Raw genomic sequence first — 15197 nt, 5'->3', positions numbered from 1 at the left:
TTGGGGAATATCCTTTTTAGCAAAATAAATTTGAATTACATGAAGGTGGCTTCTAGGGGAAAACCAATCCCAATGAATCCCTTAAGTAAACTATGGGATTTTCCCCCCCCAATACTAATAGTCTTAGAAGGATACCAGTTCAAGCAGACTCATTCTTTCAAAGAAGTTGAAATATATGATATGTTCAGTGAAAACAAATTATTAAATTTCAGATTGCATTTGTCATGTTTAAATGTCAATCTTGAATGCTACAACGTCACAAAAAGATCAACAAGATTTCAATTTCCATGTAATACACACACTCAATTAATATACTCTTTATTGGAAATAGTACAAGACAATGTCTAGAGATCTACTCTCAGATATGTTATAGTATATTTCTTTCTGTTAAACTATACATACAGCTCCTATAAATCGGAACCTTTCTTTGGATCAATGTCACTGTTTAACACATTTTTATAGGGGTCAACACTCAATTCTTTAATGTTCTTTTTTGATGATTCTATTGATTTTTAGTGGATCTCTGGGTTTTTTTTTTTATCCTTAACTCAGCAATAAGATATCATTCATTTTGAATATTTCCACTTTCAAATATTTTCTGTTAAGGTTTTTTTCTCCTGACACAGATCAAAAAGCGGTTCATGCCTTGCAAACATTTTGTTTATTTTTCTTTTTCCAGCTACACAAAAGTGTGGTCAGAATTCAGTCTCTTCTGACAGCACATAAATGTCAGTGAAGGACAAAGGAGAAAGTTCAGGAAATTGTTTCTTCAGATAAACCTGTAGTTGACTCTGATGATGTATTTCAGAAGGAACAGGTCAGACTTGTGAAATGCCCTTCCCCCTTCCCACTCTCACACCTCCCAATTACAGCCTGTGAGCTTGGAATGTTTTAGAGGGTTAAGCCAAGAAAAAATGGCAGCTTTTGATAGTTCTCTAAAGGCCTGACTTAGGTCAAAAAGATAACTAAAATTTATGTGCTAGATTTTCAAACTTTCTAACATAGTGAATATTTCCTAGGAGTGCGAGTAATGGCCCATAGCTTCTTCAGCACTTTCATGCCTTCTGGGAGCTTCTCCAAGTTCAGAGCATCTGTTTAAATAACAGGCGTATGCTATGGAGTATGCTCTGAGAAGCTTCTTGGAGCATCTATGAGAGTTGGCCAAAGCTAAAAGAGCTATCCTTAAACAAAGTCATGAATAATTGTATAAATGAAATGAGCTGTCCACCTAAACAGGGATTACATCCAAAGCTAGCTTGAATTTTCAAATAAGTTTCATCAAGAAATGTTCATTTAATCCTAGTTCCCTTCAGAAGACAAAAGATTTTGAAAAGTAATGCTGAGACAAATGACATATGAAAGGAAATTAGGTTGCATCCTCTGACCTGTTTGCTGCTGAACAGAAATTAACATTACAAAACATAAGCTATAGTGGAATGAAGCGTAGGAAAGAACTCTTTAGCCTTTTTTCTTGCTGTGGTGTATGTCTCTACTTGTAGGGCAAACTGTTAACTATCACATTATAGACACTGAAAGCTAAAACAAACCATAGACTCAAAGGGTTCATGATGGCACCAATCTCAAATGACAAACCATTTTAATTGTTGTACTTTAATATTAATTGAAGCTGTATTGGGGAAGGGGTTGTGTGTCACATTATCAGCAAGCATGCCATGTCCCATGGCCAACAAAGGCCAGGCACTTTGGGAAATGCTAGGTGCTAGCCAGCAGACTTCTAAGCTAAACTTCAAATAAACACACACAATTCTGCATCAGAGAGAAGAGGGACCACCAAGCACATGGACCAAGAATGGGAACATCTAGTTCCTTCCAAACAAAAATCTACATAGGATTATTCATATGCAATGAGAAAAACTCCTCTGTTTCAATAATCCTAGACATTAGGGGTATGCAACTATTTCTGAAAGGCAGAGAGCATTGGACTAAAATGCAAGTCTGACAATGTCATCATTCTACAAAATAAACTCCAGTTGTTCTCTATCACCCCCAGGATCAAATATAAAATCTTCTGTTTGATATTCAAAGACCTTCATAACCTGCTCCCCTCATGACTTTTCTAGTCTTATTACATCTTATATAACCCACCCTCATATACTCTGCTCTCCAATAACAATTGCTTCTTTTCAGTTCCGTGAACAAGACACCCCATCTCCAAAATATAGGCATTTTCATTGGCTTTCCAATATGCCTGGAATGTTTCCTTCCTCATCTCCATCTCTTGTTTTCCTTGGCTTTTTTCAAGTCCAAGATAAAATTTCATTTTTTGTATAAAGTCTTTCCTGAGCCATCTTAATTCTAGTGCCTTCTGCCTTTGTTTGCTATGTCCATGTTTTCCTGTGTATATTGTGTTTTTACATAGTTTGTATGTTGTCTCCCCCATTAGACTGTGATCTCCTTGAGAGCAGTGATTGTCTTTTGCCTTTCTTTGTATCCTCAAAGCTTAGCACAGTGTCTGGCACATGGAATATACTTAATAAATATTTATTGACTGATTCACTGGACAAACTTTGACATTGTTACCATGCTGATCATTATCTCATGAATTCATGTGGAATCCTTTGCTGTGCTGACAGTTGGTATGTCTAAGCTAAGCTGATATAAGATGTACTTTACAAGCCTGTAAAAGCATATAGCTCTTATCTGGAAGCACCTAAGTGGCTGTACCTATAGTGTTCAATAAATTTCACAAGGATAAATACATTGTAAGAGCATTGTCTTTTTTATTTCTCTAATATAGCCATAGATTTTACATATAACCACTTATTTACATAGCATTTTCTGTAAATTTTGAAGAATGGACCTTTTTAGCCTCAGAAAAGTCATTGTTTAGCGTCAGACCATTATATCTACCAGAAAGAAAGAAAAGTAAAGAGAAAGATCATGGAAAAAATGACTCGAATCTTCACTTTTCATTTAGGCAAACAACAAAGTCCTAGTAAAGTCTGTTCTTTCCTGTACCAAGGATTCTTGTTCCCAAAAGTAGAAGATAATCTCTATATTCATATCTCCATAACATTTCACTGGGAGTAAAGATGCTATATCTGATCCCAGCTTTTCCAAAGAAGGAGTAAGTTTTTAATAAAATTCATTCTGTCCTATCAAAAACAAAGCAATCTTTTCAATCTTGCCTACAAAAGTCAAGATCTGTTTTCCTATTTCATGGCAAGGGGGGAAAAGTAAAATTATTGTCAACCCCATTATAATCAACTAGAAATAATCAGCACAACTGACCTCTGCGTACCATCCAATTTTGTTCAAAATATTTAAATAAGAAGCCATATATAGGCTTTTACATTTCATGTATAGAACATACACACACATACATAAATGTATGTGTATATACATATGTGTGTAATGTATGTATATGTGTGCATTCTATGCCAACAATTATTAATTATAATATGCCAACAAATTAACTTTCATGGAACATACATACATGTATAATAACATATTAACTATATATATTTAATTTGTTGACATATGGAATCAAGATTCAAGAATGGTTGTTGTGTATCCTTCATTTTTGAAGAGGAATAATGACATGTCTAACTGATGTAAATTGAATTTAAGTGAGGCAAAGTTGCATTAAATTATCAGCCTTCTTCTCTTTTCCAGAGTAACCAAAGTCTAGTAGCAAAACAAAAGACATGATGACTAGAAATTGCCTGATATCTGAAAGCACTTCATAATGCCTACTTCAGCCATCTTCATGGCCATTAGAACAAATTGTTCTCATCCACCCATTCTGCCAGGGGAAGTCTTCGCACACTTGGAGTAGACATGTCCCTACTTCATTGAAGGTTTTGAGGACTGTCAATTGGAGAGACAATTGGCTAAACATTTCCCTGTTGGGGGCCAGGGGTGGGGAAGTGAAAGGGAGTTGATGCAACCCAAATTTAATGTGAATCAATGGTGTCACTTAGACAAAAGAACTGATATCATCTAAGGTTGCACTGATAGAACTTTGGTGTCCAGCATCAGCAATGTTTTATTTCTATTTCACTTCACCATGATTGGACCATATCTGAAACACTATATTCAATTCTGGACTTCATATTTTATGAAATACATTTATAATGTAGTACTCATCCAGAATTGTGCTACTAGGCTGGTAATGGGATTGTTAACCATACTATAGGAGGCTTATTTGATGAATTAAATGAATTTAAACAGAAAGCAGAAGAGAATTAGAGAGGCAAAATTGCTGACATTAAATATGTAGGAGATAAATTATCTCTTAATTTATTAAGTCATTTATTTATTTATTTATTTCTATTTGAGGAGATGGTTGGTACAGTTTCACAAATGGTATTGGTTTCAGGAAACCCATGCTTAAGTCTTGGTTCTACCACTTTTTAATTTTGTTTCTCTGGACACATTACACCCTTATTCCTGAAAATCCTCATGCATTAAATGACGGTGATATGCCTTATACTACCTACTTTATAAGCATTTTATCAGTCTTAAAGTACTATGTAGACATACATTATTATTGGTGTTTTGGGCCCAAGATGATAGAGACAGGATATATGTGGAAATGTTATAGTAAGGACACATTCAATTAAGTAGGAATGTTTTTTTAATTTTAAATAGACTTATGCAAAAATTGAAAAAAAAATAGTCCAAAGACATTATATAGCCCACCAGTGTAAACATGGAAGTTAGATGATCTTCTGTTGGGGGAAAATAAAAGAGATTGATGTTTCAGATAGACCATTTTGTTTTCAGAAATAATGACCTTTACAATAGGGTAATGGTTCTCCAAAATTGCAAAGACCAAAACCAAAATGCTAAAAGAATATAAGATGGACCAGAAGAGAATTAGGTCAGAAGATAGCCAAGGAGTGAATTAAATCCTTATAAACAAAATGTTGTTAGCATCATATAAAAAAATCTTGAAACTAAAATAAAACTTCTCATTTGAAAGAACAAGTATTTGATGCTCCATGGTGTGTGAGGGATGAAGTTTGTAAGGCTTTATGAAGGATCTTGTGATCTTCTGTCTTTTAGCTTTGAGAGAAGACATGAAATCACAGGTTCTCTTCAGGAGAAGTCTATAGAGAGAAGGACTCCAGGAAAAATCTCACATACAGAAAAGCCTGTGTCTCAAGCATGTCCTTCTTCTCATCTTGCCATATCAGGGACTACACAAATTTTCTCTTCAAAAGAGATTGGGGATTTTCACTCACTTCTTTGAACTGAGTTATCTTGCTATCAGTTAAAGATAGCATTCACTCTGAGAATTGTGTGATATAGTCTCCTTTTTGTTAGTTTGTTATCTGATTGGATAAATTAATTTATTTATCATTCCCTGTTTCTGATATTCTCTGTATAACATCCACTTGCTGAGAAGGGAGTGAAGTTTTCAGAAATAGCTTGTACCACTCCTTTCCAGTTAAGGAACAGCAGTCAGGAAAATGGATTAAATCTAAAAAAAAAAAAATTTTCCTAAACTAACAATATTTATGGAGGAAGACAGTCTAGCCACTTCCCATTCTCAGTGGACAGTATAATGACCAGCCTCATGTGTCTAAATTTCAGCTCCCCCTCTGGCAAGATTCAGTATCCCTTGGAGAAGGGTGGGCGAAGAAGACTCAAAAAATATTGATTATTTAAGCCTCCATGAGAGCCATATCAAAAGAAACCATGAGCACACATATCATCTACATGGGTAATGCACACTTTACACTATTCCATCATTTTCAGCTTTAATTTTTTTTCTACTATATACCCTCCCATTTCTGAGTTCAGCTTGCTAAATGGACTGCTTCCCTTTTGGGTCCATAGCCTGACATATTATGAATTTAGTTGCTCACATATAGTCAGATAGGGTTGATCGTAATATTAGAAAGGGAAAGAGATTCTACCTTCCAAGTAAAAAGCTCATTTTCACTATTCAGAGTCAAATTGCTTTATAAATTTTTAAAGTTTCTGAGAGGCAAGTAAAACCAATTCTTTTCTGAATTTGCCTAGCAAGAAGGCAAAAAAGTTCTGAATCTTCAAAACCTTCATTACTTATGTACCGCTGAAAAAGGGAAAAAAATCAAAATATACCAATAAACATCTAAAAATTCACCTCAATTATCTTTATACCTTCATTGTAAATATGTATAGTTAAAAACAACAAAGGTGAAGCTATTGTTATCTAGGAAGATAGGCACATGTCCAATAATTTATAAATCATCTGAGTGAGTGCTGAAAATGCCGGACAGATAGCGATTACTCCAGTTACCTCTAACCTTGAACCTCTAGACATAAAGTGATTTTCAATGCAATTTTGCCCTTCTACCATTCATTTCTCATTGTGATTGTATTTAATTGAGATTTTCCCTATACTTTTTTTTTTCTGATGATAAATGGAATTTATTTTAAAGTTCCTCTGGAGAGGAGAAAGAAGATGGTTACCATCAGAATCCATCTGCTTACATCTTCTAGGTGAGCAGGTTCAGTTCAGGCCCACTTTCCAATCATGTCATTGCTTTGGGGACTAAAGTGAGTTTATTTTTTTTTCCTTACTAGGACTTAGTGCTTTTGTGAGATGGGAGACTTTATATCCAATAATGCTAAATCTAATTCACACCTCTAAATTATTTAAAACTCAGATACCTTAGTAACATATGATGTTTTCCACTTTCCCCTAGTATCCATGTAATCAACTTACCAATCCAAAAATATTAGGTTAGGCTGACAAAGACTAAGGGAAGTCATTATTGATTGTTTATGAAAATATGGATACATTTCCTCTCAACTCTTAACTTAATCCTGTTATTCATTGTAATATTCAATAGTGAAAATTGGCATTTTTTTCACTTACTTAACACTTTTACACGCAGAACAAGAAATTGAGAAGCCATGTTGTTTGATTATTCTCCCTCACCTTTATTGATTGATTTGCCTCTAATGAAGTAGAGCAACTTAGCAGATTTTTCTTCTTTTAGTAATTGAAGAATGCTCAAGGAAGAAGCAGCATGGAAGAAAGGAATTGGCAACTGGGAAATGAGTTCCATTTTTGGCTGAACTATAAATTGGTTACATGACATTGTGAATTATATTTAATTTAGTTACAGAATGCATGGAGAGCCAAAAAAATATGTGGTAAGTTTAGACACAGAATGAGAACAGCTGAAGTATTTGCATAACAAGCAAAGGAATGTGTATTTTATTGAAGTCACTAGAAGTCATTTAAGCTGTTTGAGTAAGGGTGACATGATAAAGGCTATTATGGCCAAAGCACAAGGGATAGATTAGAGGGAGAAAGGGCAAAGATTGAAAGACCTGTTATGAGGATATTGTTGTCCAGGCAGGTAATGGGAGCCTATAATAAAGTAGCAACAATGATAATAAAAGTGGGGGTGGATTTGGAGTTGAGAGTATTGCAAAAGTGGTCTGGATAAGTATAATTTAGATATGAGTCAAAGTTATGAATCAACAGAATGAGAAATTTAATAAAACCATGCAAAAATAATAAAAACAATGTATATCAGGTTAAGGAAAGAATATGAAAATTTCTGTTTGGGATGTGTGAAACTTCAGATGATGTTGGAGTGTCAGTGAAAATATACTTTCGGCAGTTGGAGATATAAATCTGGATTTTAGACAGGACATCAAGGCTGGAGACACAGGTCTGGCAGACATCTATATAAATATAGTAATTGAAGCCCAAAGAATGAAGGAGATTGCCAAAGGAGTTAGTGAAGTTAAAGAAAAGGAGATACCCAAGGACATTTTTATTTTTGGTGAAACAACTACCATTGGAATAATGATATAATTAATTAACTTTTCAGGCACACATATGCAAAAAGCAAGGTACATGTGTACATTTTCCTCTCTTTCTTTATAAGAAACTAAGTGAATCAAAGAATAATCTGAACAGCAAAGTATAGGGGAAAGTATTAGAATCAGAATATCTGATTTCACATTTTGTTCTACCATGTGCATTGGGCCTGCTTGACTTTATACATGTCTTAATCTCTGACTAGCAGTATATCTCTAAAGTCCCTTTGTCTTTAAATCTATTATCCTAGATAGGGATAAGGACTGAACCTATGATTTCACGGGTATATAACTCTCTCATCTAAGAAAACTCCCTGTACCAAAACAGAACATTCTCCACAATTTGTAATCTTAGAGAGTTCTCTATAGAAGCTTGAAGTTAGGTGTTTTTCCCAAGTTACAGAGTCAGTGTATTTCAGAAGGGAGATTCAGACCAAGACTTCCCTGACTCAGTGACTATTTGGACATCTAATATTCCATGCTGCATTTGTAGAGTTTTAGATGATGGCTTAAATATTTTATCAAGTGTATGAAGTGCAAGGAGGTAGATAATCACTGACAAAGAGGGCTAGGGAAAGTCTCACGGAGAATGTGCAGTTGTCACTGGGTGTTAAAAGATGGTCTGAAACTTATCAATTAAATGTGGAAGAGAACAAATTCTAGGGATAAGGAAGAGTACATACAGAGCCACAAAGATGGGAAATTTCAAAGAGTCTTCTAAGGGCAGATGATAGTTGTATTTGAGTGGGATATAGAGACCATAATGTTAAAGTGGCCTCAGGCTAGAATTTGTGGAAAACTAAGTGAAAGAGTATGTCATTTCCTATGTAGACAATAGCGACACTGAAAAGTTTTGAGCAGGATTGATATGATCAGATGACTCCAGTATAGCAAGAATGTTTTGGAGAGCAAGAGAGTAGAGGCAATACATATTGTTAGGAAGCTAAGTAGTTCATGTGAGCAGTAATGAAGTTCTAGACTAGGCAATAGGAATGGAAAGGAAAGTTAAAGGCAAGAGGTGCTGCCAAGGATGATGTAAAAGTTTGTAAGGATTTATGTTATGTGAGGTATATACTTGGTTGAAGAATATAAATCATAATTTTTCAAAAGAACTATAACAAATTTTATGAATCTTATCAACAAATATGTTTGTCATAAAAGGATGCAGGTTCAAATCCCAGTTTTAGTACTTATTACTTGCCTTACCATCAACAAGTCAATTAACATATTTCCCCTTATTTTCCTTATCTGTAAAAAGAGAGTTTTTAACTAGATAACATCTTAGGTAATAGTAATAATGATAATGATAATAATAATAATACATATGTTACATTTTTATAGGATGTACTATGTGCCAGGCTTTGTGCTAAGAACTTAACAATAATTATCTTATTTCTTTCTTAAAACATCCTTGGAAGGTAGGTTCTATTGTTTTAATTTTACAGATGAGGAAAGTGAACCAAATATGGTGAAGTAACTTTTGTAGCATCATTTGTAGTAAATATCTGAGGCTAGATTTGAACTCAGGTCTTCCTGACTCAATGGCCAGCTCTATCCACTGTGCCAACTAGCTTTCTTTTAAGGTACCTTTAAGCTTTAAATCTATTATCTAAGAATCTGTAAAACAGTTGTGTTAAAAAAAAAATGACAGTGATCTTAGGTAGTAGAGGGAGAATCCAATGCAGTAGAGAGTGCCTTGAAAAAGCAGAGCAAATCTAGAAGACAGGCTTGTAGCCAGCTGCATAAATGAATATATATTCGTTGGCTATATATACACATAAAAGTTCAGGAAAAAAAGTGTGGCAACTGAAGGATTATCATTTGGGTTAAAACTTTGCCCTTTTCTCCCTTTCCCTTTCCACTTATTTGCATGAGAGACAAAAAAAAAAAATTGGGCACAAAGAAGCAGGGGAGTCCAAGTCCTTGGCAATCAATCTATTTAGGAGAACAACCTCTAGAAGATACCCTGACTAGGCCATTAGAAATTAAGCTGATAGTTACGTGGATTTTCTGACCCTAAGTCAGGCATACAATTCTAAGAGACATTGCCATTAATTGTAGTGAGAGAAAAAATAGGTTTAAATTGAAAAACACTTATAAGTTGGGCACGGCTTCTACTTGACTTCTGGTATGAGGAAGCTGCAGTGAAAAGCTCATACTTATAGTGTTCTGAGAAATATTCCAACTTATTCCTTTTTTACCCCAGTTTCATGACTTGTAGTAGAGCTTTTGTTTTCAGAAAGAGCTGCAACAGAAAAAAAAAAGTCTAGGCAATTTAAGTTGAAATGAAGGTGACAGAGCCCACTTATCATGCTCTTACAATGAGAGAACATATAGGCTTAAGTCAAAAATGGGGTGAGAGAGAAATTATTCAACTTCAAACACAGGGGAGTCATGCATCTGAAGGCAAGTGACAGCAGCAACTTTGGGACAAATAAAGTATGCTGAACAACAACCACAAAAAGAGCAAGAAATAACACCTAGAAGAAATCACAGGTCCAGAAAATCTACACACCTAAAAGAGACTACAAGTCGTAAAGTAAAATAGTGAGTGAGCCCAGTAGTAGTGTAATAATATTGCCAAAACACTTCAGTTGTGCAGAAATATAGGGACTAGGGATTATGCCTCCAAAATGAAGCAGTGTGGTATATTGGAAGAACAATTAACACCAGAATCAAAGGATTTGGGTTCAAATCTAGAGTCTGACATCATGTTACATAATAAGTTCTTAATAATAATTTTGGTTAATTGTTCTTCCTTTGTCAAGAAATTTAGCCTCCCTGGGTCTTGGTTTTCTCATCTGTAAAATCAAGTGCTTCTGTTAAAAGGCTGTTGCAGTCTCTTCTAGCTTTAATCTATGAGCTTATGGTTCTACCATGTATAGTGGCTATAGTTATTGCTAAAGTGAACACTGTTATTTGTGTGTTCTCCATCAAATACACTGATGACATATGCATTTGTGAGAGACTATGCCTAAAGTTTGTGTGTGGAATATTTTGTTGCTCCTTTTATTACTTTACTGTTTAAATGAATGCCTTTTCTTTGCTCTTACTGTGTCCAATGGTAGGAGGGGGCATGGATCATGAGATCTGGTTGTGAAAGTGTGGAGACCTATCAAGTATGGATTAATATGGGTTAATATTATCAGGAAGACTCACTGTGAAAGTTGGGGTATTGGGGATGCTCACATATGCTGCATGTTAAATCAACTTCTGCTAATAAAATAAAAGATGTGATATGCCTTCCGATTAATTAAAATCATTTAATTTTACCTTAGTTTCCTCACACAATAGGAAGATAATTTGTGAACCTTAACTGAGTATCCTTGTGCTATATCTCAGTGCAGCAGTGGGGGGGGGAAGAGAGTGGAGGTACATCAACAGTCCTGAAATGGGAATGGTCATCAATCCTAGTACTGTAAGCTAGAAGAGAAAACTACACCTGTTAGCAGAAAGTTGCAAAAACAGAAACAACATCCAGCTAGGCATTTTTGTTTAAAGGCTTCTCTGGGTCCCTGAAGGCTTGTGGTTATGCTCACATTAATTAACTCAATGAAAAGAATCGATCTTACTTCCTCCTTTCCCAACAAATGTCATGTATCTCACCATTACATGTTATAGAACTATATTTCTGATTTATCCACTGTCAAAAGCATGTCTTACGTCCCTGCCTTCTCATAGGATGTGGGTCCCCAGTGCCTGGAATACACTCTTTCCTCGACCCAATATCTTAGAATCCTCATTCAAAGCTCTATCTAGGCACCAACATTTACTTCAATAAAAGCTTCCCAGAGGCTCTAGGATTTATTGTTCTCTTCCTCCACAGGTTGTCTAGTATTTAATTAATCAGTTTATATCCTGAGTAGAATATAAACCTTTGAGGGCAAGGGACTGCTCCTTTTACTTCAGTATTTCTGGAAACAATCGCAGTGTCTTACACCAAGTAAGTGTTCATAAATAATTATTGAACTGATTTTTTTTTAGAAGAGCCCTAAAAAGATGAGAGGAATCAACATTCCATAATCTTGTTTAAATTGGTCATCTACACAGTTCCAGATATTATCATCACTTATCAGCACAGTATTTTACCCAAAGAGATTGAGTACATGTCCTACCTCTTAAGGAGTAAAATGCACCAGGGTTCAAGAAAGAGAAATTCAATGTTCCCTTTGAAGTTAAGGAGATTTGCATGTGTGGAGGGGACTTGTGTACTAGAATAAAAAAAAATCTGACCCTCAGGAAATAGCTTTCTAGGAAGCTGTCTGTTTTCAAAGGTTCTTTTTATTAAGACAACCTAAATCACAGTAGTTTAATTGCTTCCATGCAATGCTTCTACCTGATGTATCTCAAGTGAAGTGTCGGCATTACACTAGAAAAGGAAAAAAAACAGCCATTAGCTGAGAATTTAAAAATGTAAGAGGAATAGAAAGGTTTGAAGAGAAAGAGGGAGGAGAGACTGAAGCACAGTAAAAGGCAGAAAAAGTGACTCTGAATGACTTCAAGGTAGCTTATTTAAAAAAAAAATTGACTAGGGTGTTATCTCATTTGTGAAGTGTCTTTTTATGCCTTCAAGCTTTTTTTTCACCTTTTAAAAAATAAAATTTGATGACTTCATCAGACCACTTCTCTAATACATGTATCATAGGGTATTTCACTCACAGACTTCTCATCATCAATAACATGGAGGATTTAAGAGGAGTCAGTCTTTGCTAGATTATCATTGTTGTGTTTCTAGGAATAGCAGATTATCTCTACTTGTTAGGTGGCAGAAACTCCCAAAATGATTTATAGAAATCTAGGGCTTATATCAATCATGCCATCATGGGTAAAATAAAGCAAAGTTGACTATTCTGGGCAAAAGTGGAAAACAAAAAAAAAAAAAGGAAAGAAATATTGAGGAGGGAAGAGGTCATAATAATAATAATAAAATCAAAATAAAAAAACATTTAAAGATACGGAATGAAAGAGAAAGCAGTCCAGAGGGAAACAGATGAGAAATAGCTTTGGAACCAATGTATTTAGTTTAATGTAAATATTAAAGGAGAAAAAAAGGCTACTTTGTACTCGGTGGAAATTTATATTTTCAAGAGCAATCATTTCTTCTTTTCTTGTTTTTTTGTTGATGAAAATACTAATTTCTGAATTCAAATAATATTTTCATAACTTTAAAATGCTTGTAGTCACTATTGTGGTGTCAGAGAAATAGTGAATATCAATAGAACAAGTGTTATAGATGAATAATTTAAAAGAATCAATTTTTACTAAAATTTTATGGTTTATGCTTGCAGATGAAATACACGTAGCATGATTCACATAAGAAGAGTGTTTTATTCTTCAAAGTGAACAGTTTCCTGTCTCCTGATATTACAATATAGAACATATTTGAGGCTGCATGTAGAATGTTGATCTCAGTGATTCAAACTCTTAGCTCTCAAGACAGATTGCAAATCTCCCCCTTTCTTTTACTCTCCATGCTCCCCCCCGCCATTGAATTTGCAGGTGGCAATGCCTCAAAGTATGCAAACCAGTCAAGCCTCTCAAATTTTTCAAAAAATGATTTTATGATTAGAGATTTTCCCCTATTTTCTATCCAAATAATAGCATTTCTCAGCCTCCTCTACTGTTTATATTCCAGATATAATTTATATATAAATAAGATTTTTCACTATTAGCCCTGGCCCCTGTCAAATGAGGCTCATAGAAAATTGTGCTTTTGGCTTGCTGACAACAAACATATTTGGGGAAGAAAAGCTGCAACTGTGCTGGCCTGTGTTGGAGCTAAACAAAATTCAGGGCTTCATGAGTAATCCCCTTTCATTAGGGGAAGTGAGAGAGGGGGAAGACAGGGAGTGGGGATTTGGTCCATATGCTAAGAATATTGTGATACTTAGCTTTCTCTTATAACCTAATAGTACAGATAAGCTAATTAGGGAGCCTTTTATCCCAACTAGTGTTAATTTTTTATTTAACCCCCATTGGAACATTTTCACAACTACATCTCAGTTATGCTAAGATATGCTGATGTTATGTCATTTGCAAAAATGAAGAACATTAAAAGTTATAACAGGATGAAGGGTAGGCATTCCCTTCAAATGGTGTTCATTTTTATTCTATGCCATGAAAGCTATACTCTTTCAAAATAAGAAGAAACATTAGTGTGTAATGTTTCATCTTTCAGACATTTAACATATAACTTGGATAATATGGTTGATTAAATTGATCTCTTACGCTAAATGTGATGCTTAATTACATCAAAAATCATCCCAGTAATATGGGCTGGTTAGACATTGATTGACATGAATGCAATTTACTGTTAAGTCCTATCCTCCTTCATGTGTCAGGTACCTCTAGTCAGGGGACTTCTGTAGCATTCATGTTCAGGCTTATTCTTCTAGGGTGGAATTTCATCAAAAAATTCATTCTGCCATCATGACAGTAAACAAATTTCTGAAGATTTGTCTGCAAAGTTAACTGCAAGAAGCAAATGACCAACTATATATATACACACACACACACACACATATATATATGTATACATATATGTGTGTGTATATATGTATATATGTGTATATATGTATATATATATGTATGTGTATGTGTGTGTGTGCATAAAACTTTGCTAATTTATCATTTTAATCTGAATCAAATGATTACATTTTGAAAGCTGATACCTTGCTTTCCATTTTGCAATTTTATTTACTTCTAGCAAATTTACTTCTGATTGTCTTAAAGAAAAAAAAATCTAGGGAAATTATTTAGTCAGAAGTCAGAAAATAGGATCATAGATCCAAAACTAGAATGGACCACTAGTTCTAGTACTGGAATTGACCATCGGCAATGGAAATGTTACATGAGTATTATGAATCAAAGGTGAGCCTTGAATCCAAATATTTCAATTCCAGAGTCAGTGATCTTTCCATTGTAGAACACTGCTTCCCATAATGCCAACACAAACAATAATTTGATGTCGGTGTATTTAAAACATGCAAATTTTATTTCTCTTAGTAATCCCAAATTCCATGAAAAGGTACCAAGGGGAAGGGGGAGGGGAGGGAAAACAAACTTGCAGTTTGAAATTTCACTTGATATATCCTAAGGGAAGTTATAATGACTTGAAGAACTCAATATAGTGCTGTTTTCCTTTTGTCACTATTTATGGTCTTTAAAAATTTTAACTGCCTTAAATATCTAGTTACCTGTATTAAATATACATCATAATTCATTGGTTTGATCTTAGCACAGTCTCTGTATTTTGGTGCTTATTAAATACTATTCCCTTCTTGCTTGATCATTTGTAATTCTGAAGAGCTTTGAATCCATTTTGAATGCACTCAACTTTCATTTTAAAGCATAGGAAACTGCTTGGGAAATGTTTTCAAAAGTAACTGCTCTTCAACTGCTGC

The sequence above is a fragment of the Phascolarctos cinereus genome, unplaced genomic scaffold (assembly GCF_003287225.1).
Source record: "Phascolarctos cinereus isolate Bilbo 61053 unplaced genomic scaffold, phaCin_HiC Scaffold_9;HRSCAF=440, whole genome shotgun sequence".
NCBI classification, from domain to species: domain Eukaryota; kingdom Metazoa; phylum Chordata; class Mammalia; order Diprotodontia; family Phascolarctidae; genus Phascolarctos; species Phascolarctos cinereus.
The sequence above is the reverse complement of the archived record's forward strand: the minus strand, read 5'-3'. Positions refer to the sequence as shown.